Source organism: Cyprinus carpio, chromosome B15 (assembly GCF_018340385.1).
Source record: "Cyprinus carpio isolate SPL01 chromosome B15, ASM1834038v1, whole genome shotgun sequence".
Classification (NCBI taxonomy): Eukaryota; Metazoa; Chordata; class Actinopteri; order Cypriniformes; family Cyprinidae; genus Cyprinus; species Cyprinus carpio.
Window position 1 is genome coordinate 26,896,741 of NC_056611.1, and position 8,516 is coordinate 26,905,256.

At 34.9% G+C, this 8,516-nt stretch overlaps 1 pseudogene; it reads left to right on the plus strand.

Moving 5' to 3' along the window:
* Window positions 1–4,857: 4,857 nt before the first annotated feature.
* Window positions 4,858–8,516, plus strand: part of LOC109111621 — a 14,842-nt pseudogene continuing 11,183 nt past the window's right edge.

Sequence of the window (8,516 nt, forward strand, 5' to 3'; positions counted from 1 at the left end):
TTCTAATATGCTGATTTGCATGACTGCATCAAGAATCAGCACAATTTTCACATGCATAGTGAAATGCAGATGTTTAGGAAAGTGCTTTGGTAATTTTTTGTGCAATCTAGTGGTTTAGAGTAGAATCAAATCAAGTGCACATTTTAATCCCTACTTATAATTCATTCAATATCTGAATGTATTTAAATATATTCCGTTCGTAGATGGCCTGTTTGAAATGTTTTATTTATATGTATGTGTCCAAGTGATGGGGTCAAGAAAGATATTGATTGAAACTTCATAATTGTTGATGACCTGTGTGTGTGTGTGTTGGTGTTGAGTTTTCTGATCAATTTCCAAACTGCTCCATCAGGGGTCATAATAATGACAGATAGCACCGGTCTGCCATTGGTTCCTTCCTTTGTCAACCAACCAATCAGAGCACAGCTCCCACCAACCCACAGACACTAAATACAGATTATAGAGTTTCAGTTTTCCGTCTCTTTTCTTATTTTTCCAAATCTGATCTCAGTCTTTGAAACATAAACTCATTTTGGGATCCGTTTTGAGGGCAGGTTACACTCCTCAGGACACACACACACACACACACACACACACACACACACACTCGTGCAGTGCTGAGATGGGGTTATACAACTCCTAAATCATTAGGGGTCATTGTCAACACCCACACTCGTCTTTCACAGAGGATCTGATGAAGCTCAGCCTTCCTCTTCCTCCTTATTTTCATCCTGTTCTTTACAGGTCACTGGTTTAGTGCTGACTCAACACAGTACCACAGGTCATCATCATCATACAAAAGTAAAACTTTTCTGAACATTTGATATTTGACCTGTTACCTGGCTTGGTGCTTTTGTTAGCTGCCTTTTTTTTTTTTTAACCGATCACATATTTTTTAATCATCCCAAATTAGATGTAATTTGAAATCATTCGAAAGTTTAAACAAACAAAATTCATTCCATGAAAACTATTTTGAAATCGGACATTGCGCTATTATGAAAATGGTACTTTAAATCCCTTTAGCAGGCTGCTCCCCCTAGCGGACATTACACAATTTACTACAGTATTTTATAATCAAAACGAATCTTTTCTAGTCTTGACGTTGTTGGAAAGGTCTGGGTCTCAATGTTTCATGTATTCATGTATGGTGGTTATTTTGTGATATATTTATGGATTTGTGAAAGGAACATGCATTAAAAAAATTCTGTAATGTTTGGGTGTCACCCATTGGCTATTTTTGGTATAGCATCTAAACAAAATCTAATAGGAACCTCAATTTTTGTGATATCAACTTCAAATTTGGAACATGGTTAGACATATGGCTTTGATTTTATATTCCAAAACATTTTGTAAATTATGTATTTTATATAAAATAAAATAAAATAAAAATAGTACAGTACATTTTCTTTACAGTAAACTTATTTGTATTCCGATGCATTCATGATTTACAACCATTTTAGTTTGCATAGTGGATTTTCACGTCAATGTTCAAAAAGGACAGTTAGGAGGTTATAAGTGATCAGATTATTTTTGCCAATATCTAGCAGTAAAGGTCATTGCACAGAAATTTTCGTATGCATTATTTCGTATTTGTTAAGATCCTTGCACACTTGAGGTCATTGCACACTCGTACGATATTTTTGCACGTTAAAAAATAAATACGACATCATGTCAATCATGTTTACATACTGCCTCTGAAACTTTCGTCCGTCATAAAAAAAATTGGATCAGCTTCGATTTTCTGCATTTTCGCATATGTAGCAAGCATTTTGATAAGAAAGGAACGAATACGAAAAAACATATACGAAAATTTCGGACTCAGTGTGCAGTGCCTTAAGTTAAAGGGAAAGTACTATGTTAAGATTTAACTGTTTAAGCACACCATTTATTGAACAGCACTTTCCTGTAATGGAGGTCTGACCTCATGAACTATTAATATCAAAATGTGTAGTTATCCATATTTCATATTGTACATTATAATGTTGTCTAAATTCACTTTTGCCAACAAAAAACACAATTCTTGACCAATTATCAAATAACAAATTGTCATTAAAAAATATTAAATATTGTTTGAAAATTTTTAAATAATTATAATAATAATAAACTTTATTTATGTAGCATTTTCAGACATAAGATGCAGCAAAGTCAATTTACATAATCAAAAATTACATACATATCAAGTTCAACATTACATCTAAACCTTAAAAATGTAACATTATAAATGTTATATATTTACATTATAAATTAATCTTTTGTAACATTAAAAAAGTTATCATAATTGAAATATTAATTCAATTTTGTTTTAGTATTTTTGATCAAATAAATGCAAAATATAATAAAAACATTATTAAATATGATAAATATTTTAATGAGTTAAAGTAATGGAAAAATATAGTGCCATGATTTATTGATTTTTTCCATGACTTATTGACTCATTGGACTGACAGATATATATATATATATATATATACGCTGTATGTATGTGTATGTATATGTATGTATATGTATATGTATGTATATGTATGTATGTATATGTGTATATATATATATACGTATATGTGTGTGTGTGTGTGTGTGTGTGTGTATATATGTATGTATGTATATATATTTATAAATATGTTTATGTTTGTTTGTTTGTTTGTTTTTGTGTTTATATGTGTGTTTGTATTTTTGTTTTTGTGTAGTCAAATCTGTGTTTGTGTGTGTGTGTGTGTGTGTGTGCGTGTGAACTAGCGTGCACAAGTACTACTGGCCTACTCGGCGGAGACTATAGATAGACATCCTCTCTCTCTCTCTCTCTCTCTCTCTCTCTCTCGTTCTCCCAGTGATAAAGTAATCAGTGTTGTGTGATGAAGGTTGAATGATGTATCTGGGTCACAGTGATTGGCCTCTTTACTAGAGACTTCAGAAAGCATCTCTCAGCACCTGACAGCTCTGCGTATTCAATACAATATCAGTACCTGAGTCAGCAGCAGTGACAGCTGCTCCATCACAGACCCGGAGGGCGTCTCAATTCACCTCCCCGCGCAAATTAACACGGTTCATCATAAAAAGCAATCACATGAAGCCAAACCATCCATAAATGTAATTATTTGAAATGCCCTAATTAAACTTTGTCCTAACGATACTGACTCACAAATGTTGTTCGTTAAGTATGGTCTGCATTGTATGGACTTATTTGCAACATTAGTTTTGTACTCAACATCTTGCAAGTGTTGTGAAATGACCTTTGTGCAATGATTTTGCAATGTTTTTTTCCCCATGGAAGTCTGTCCAGCGAGAAATACCGTTTTAGGCTTTTTAATCAAAGCTGAGCTGTTTCAGAGACTGTATAAATTTTCTACAATACCCTTCAGGTGAAACTGATGAACGAACAGGTGTGACGTCATTCCAAACAAAATAAAATTCAAAACTGGAAATATTTCAGAAACATTTCCAGTTAAACACCTTCAGACTCCCTTTGGTCTTATGTAATTAGGTGGGTGTGGCTCTGAGGCTCCGCCTTCTATGACGATGCATTGAGGTTAGACACAGATAAAAACATGAACACACTGGACAGCTGCTTTATAGTAGAAACTAAAGTTGTAATATTAATTGAAAGCAACACTTGCACGGTTTTTTCCTGTTTAATCCTGTTTAAAGCAATCTTATAAGCGCATCCACCTTATTTTGCAACCCAGAAATGAAATGTTCGCAAACAGAAGTGTAAAATGGGATTCACGGTTTCAGAATATATACTTTTTTCACACTATATTTTTTACCCCTATGTGAAGCACGAAAAATATTTTTTCACAACTATATCTGGGTCGTGATGTTAAAGTTTGTTTCCATCACGAGATAATTTTTTTTTTTTTCATGCAGTTCTAAAAAAAAAAAACTTTTGAATTGATGAAGATATAAACTCAGAATTATTTTTTTGCTCGCAATTCCAAATTTACATTTCGCAATTGCAAGTTTAGTCTTCATCTCGCAATTCTGAATTTATATAGCAGTTCTGTTTATTTTACATCTCACAATTCAGTTTTTATTTTTTTATTTATTTACTTCTTTTTACCGCCACCTAATAAAAAAAGTAATTTTAAAGGATTAAAAAGATTTTTTTTTTTTTGTCACTTTTATGTTTTTTTCTCAATTTTGAATTTTTTTCTTATAATTATTATGACTATTTTTTTCTCAGAAATCTAAGTTTACAATTAACTCACAATTCTGTTTTTTCCCTGCCATGCATGGAATTTAAAAAAAGATAATTGCAACTTATTGTCTCGCAATTCGGAATTTATATCACAATTCTGAGAACATTCAGACAAAAGAGAAAAAAAAAATAGAATTGCAAGATACAAAATCAGAATTGGGAGGGGAAAAAGTCAGAATTATCTTTATTGTTTTAACCAGTGGCAGAAGCTTCCAAGCTTCCATACCTCAAAGATGAGACCATTTAAAAACCTGTATTCACTCTTTAAAATAAAGGTTCCAGAAGGGTGTTCCTGCAGTGATGCCACAGAAGAACCATTTTTGGTTCCTTTTGAAGAACATTTAAAAAATCTAAAGAACCTTTTTCGACTATAAAGAACCTTTTCTGCATTTGAAACATTCCATGGATGTTCAAAGTTCCTCATAGAGCCATTGATGCCAATAATGAATCTTTGTTTTTAATAGTGTTGGTCAACCAAGTTTTGTTTCTGGTTCAAGCCGCCGTTGTGCTCCCGCTGCGACTGTCATCTTTTGGGAAAGCTGTTGCTTTGACCTTCCCCTCTCTGTTCCCAGTCGAGTCGCTCTCCTTCATCCGACCACACACACACACACACACACACACACACACACACACACACACACACACACACACACACATTACTCCTCCTCCCTGTCTCTCGTTCCCTCAGCATCACTCTGAGCTTCATCTCCTCGGCTGGAATCACACAGGATGCATCTGTAGACTGGTTTTCTGAGGATATTCCCTGCACCGGATTTTAGGAAAGATGCTGGAAACGGACTGTGAACGGAGATGGCGTGAGAGCTGTTAAATCAACATGTTGAGGACAAACCGGACCTTAGTGATGAGAAGTTAAGAAGCGGACACCCATCGCCCGTCGTTTCAGCTGCGCGTTTCGACGCTCTTCATGTCGTGAATATCTGACGCTCCGTTAGGACTCGTTTTTGGACGGTATCGGTGTTGTTATGTGGTCTGATTTTGCGGTTATGTAACTCTAAGTGCTTTCCGTGGTAGGATACACCGAGTCTATCGGTATCGCTCATGCTCCGGTGCATGCCTGCACGAGAGACGCGCGCGCGCTCGCTCCCTCGCGCCGGTGGTCTGCACCGTGAATCTGCACCGAATCTGCACGATCGTCACCGGACCCGCGTCCCTCGCTCTCCCGAGAGATGGCCGCGGCGATCGCCAGCTCACTCATCCGACAGAAACGGCAGGCGCGCGAGTCAAACAGCGACCGAGCGGCGACCGGTAAGCGCCGCTCCAGTCCAGGTAAAGAGCCCTCCGGCCGAGGCTCCCTGTGCGACCGGCACCTGTTCGGACTCTTCGGTAAAGTCCGGTTCTGCAGCGGGAAAAAACGACCCGTGCGCCGGAAACCAGGTCAGTTCATTCACACCTGTGCGCAGCGCGTGACGATCACCTGTGCGCGCAGACAACAGCAAATGAGAGTTTGCGTCGCTGTTTATGCTACACTCTGTTACTGCTTGTTAGATTTGCGTGATTGTTTTATTGATTAGGCTACTCTGATGACTGCATTAACATTCATAATGCAAAATAGATAGTTGATGCACAGAACAGTCATAAGGGTCAAATTTTCGAAATTGAGATTTATGCATCATCTGAAAGCTGAATGAATAAGCTCTCCATTGATGTATGGTTTGTTAGGAGGACAATATTTGGCTGAGATACAACTATTTGAAAATCTGGAATCTGAGGGTGCAAAAAAATCTAAATACTGAGAAAATCATCTTTAAAGTTGTTCAAATTAAGTTCTTAACAATGCATATTACTAATCAAAAATTAAGTTTTGATATATTTACGGTAGTAAATTTACAAAATATCTTCATGGAACATGATCTTTTCTTAATATCCTAATGATTTTTGGCATAAAAGAAAAAATTATTATTTTGACCCATACAATGTATTGTTGTCTATTGCTACCTGTGCTACTTATGACTGCTTTTGTGCTCCAGGGTCACAAATATGATTGTTTTATTGATAACTTTAATTGCATTATATTGTTTAACAAGTAGTTTGTGTACAATAGATAGATAGATAGATAGATTACAATAAATACCTTAAAATATTAAGTGTATGTACAATATCAGATAAAATTAAGATAAATAAAATGTATAATAAAAACGAAGTTTAGATATAAAATATTTGTCTGTTAATATCATTGAATATATCATTTTTAATGATAACTCTCACAATAAACACTTTAAAATATAATACAGATTGAAAATATGAATAGTTATACAATATTAGACATTAATATAGTCAAATATACAGTAGTCAACATTTGAAATGGATCAAAAACATTCAAAGTTCAAAGAACGGGTATTGGTTTGGTTTTAGGACAACTTTGAAAGGTTTTAATCCACTTCAAATGTTGACTATTAAATATTAGTGCATTAACATTTTAATGCTTAACAGGTAGTGAATGTGCTTCACATACAAAATATAAATATATACATACAAATATATGTGAACTTAATTTAAATGTGTATTGAGTTTGAACTTTAAATTTTTCATTTCAATAATGTTCATTAAATAATGGCACAATGTTATTAATAAATGTCATTATGAAGTGTGAGCGTGAACTGCAGCATGTTACTTTATTCTGACTGCTTACAGGTGTGTCTTTGCAATTAAATTTCAAATGAATTCAATTCAAGATCATTTTAATAGCGCTTTTCACATATTGGCACATGTTGCTTTAAAGCAGCTTCACAGAAAATGCTACATTTCAAGGTTACAATGAGAAACTATTCTGTTGTAAATAAAACATGCATATTAAAGCTGGCAAACTCTATTCTGTTCAGTTCAGTTCGGTTTGTTTATGATGTCTGTATCACTTTTGATGACTTTTTCTCCTCTCTCTGTTCATGCTGGTCGACTGAGCTCTTCTAAAATGAGAAATATAGTACAAGTGTGTCTGCAATTCAAATTTCATTGGCCTTTTTATAGCGCATGACCTTTTGTAATACTAAATATTGCGGCGAAACACTTGAAAACATGCTGGGAGCGAGACAGTGTCACAGATGTCAGAGCAGAAGGGGAGCCGGTTTACTAACATAATTAGCAAGGTACTGAAACAATTAACACATTTTAATTGGTTAACAGCACTTGCTGTTTCGGTAACATGACAGGTTCCTTTTTTAATTCATGCATTTTGAACAATTCTAAGCATTATATGACAGTTCAGCATGCATTATGATGCTTCCGTCCCATTCGAAACTTGTGTTTGTTTGTGTGCATGAGTGGTTTATTTAAAGGGTTTTGTATTGGGAGAACATTTTGAGTTCCATAAAAACATGTTGTGTTGTCTAGCTCACCATTATCGGATCAGAAGAACCTGTAATGTAACATCTGAGACTTTATAATGTCCAAAGAGCCATGTAGCTCAACTCAGAAACCTGCTACAAAGAAGCACTGAAGCGGTTTCTGAGAGTGCTGATGGTGTGCAGGTTTTGCGGTTGTGCTTTTGTGACGTGTTTGTGTCTGTGACGTGTGTTTCAGAGCCTCAGTTGAAGGGGATAGTGACCAGGCTCTTCAGCGAGCAGGGCTTCTACTTGCAGATGCTGCCGGATGGAACCGTCAACGGGACCAAAGATGAAAACAGCGACAACAGTGAGTCTTTCTCTCTGCTCCCTCTGTGTCAGAAACTGATACACTCTGAAATCCAAAAAGGAAATATAAGATGATTTGGATTTGAAGGGGGTTGCTGTAGATCTTAATGTTCCCTTCACTTTTCACTTTTGCATATATATATATATATATATATATACAGGTGCATCTCAAAAAAATTCAATATCATGGAAAAGTTCTTTATTTTTTGTAATTTAATTAAAAAAAATCGAACTTTCTCATATTCTAGATTAATTGCACACAGACTGAAATATTTTTTGTTTGTTGATCGCCTTCATGCCACGCTGCATTGAAGCAGTAATTCATGCAAAAGGAGCCTTAACCAGGTATTGAGTGCAGAATTAAACCTACTTTGGAGATCATGAACAATTCTGTTTTGTAATTCTTTTTTTGATTGATATTTGAGAAAATATTAAATTTTTTTGAGATACTCAAGTTTAAAATTTCCTAAGCTGTAAGTCGTAACCAAAAATAATAAAAAAAAAACTCTTGAAATATTTCAGTTTGTGTGCAATGAATGTAGAATAAAAGAAAGTTTGCTTTTTTAATTAAGTTTGAATTTTGGCAGTAAAGACATTTATAATGTAACAAAAGATTTATATTTCAAATAAATGTTCATCTTTTGAACTTTCTATTCTTTAAAAAATGCAGAGAAATA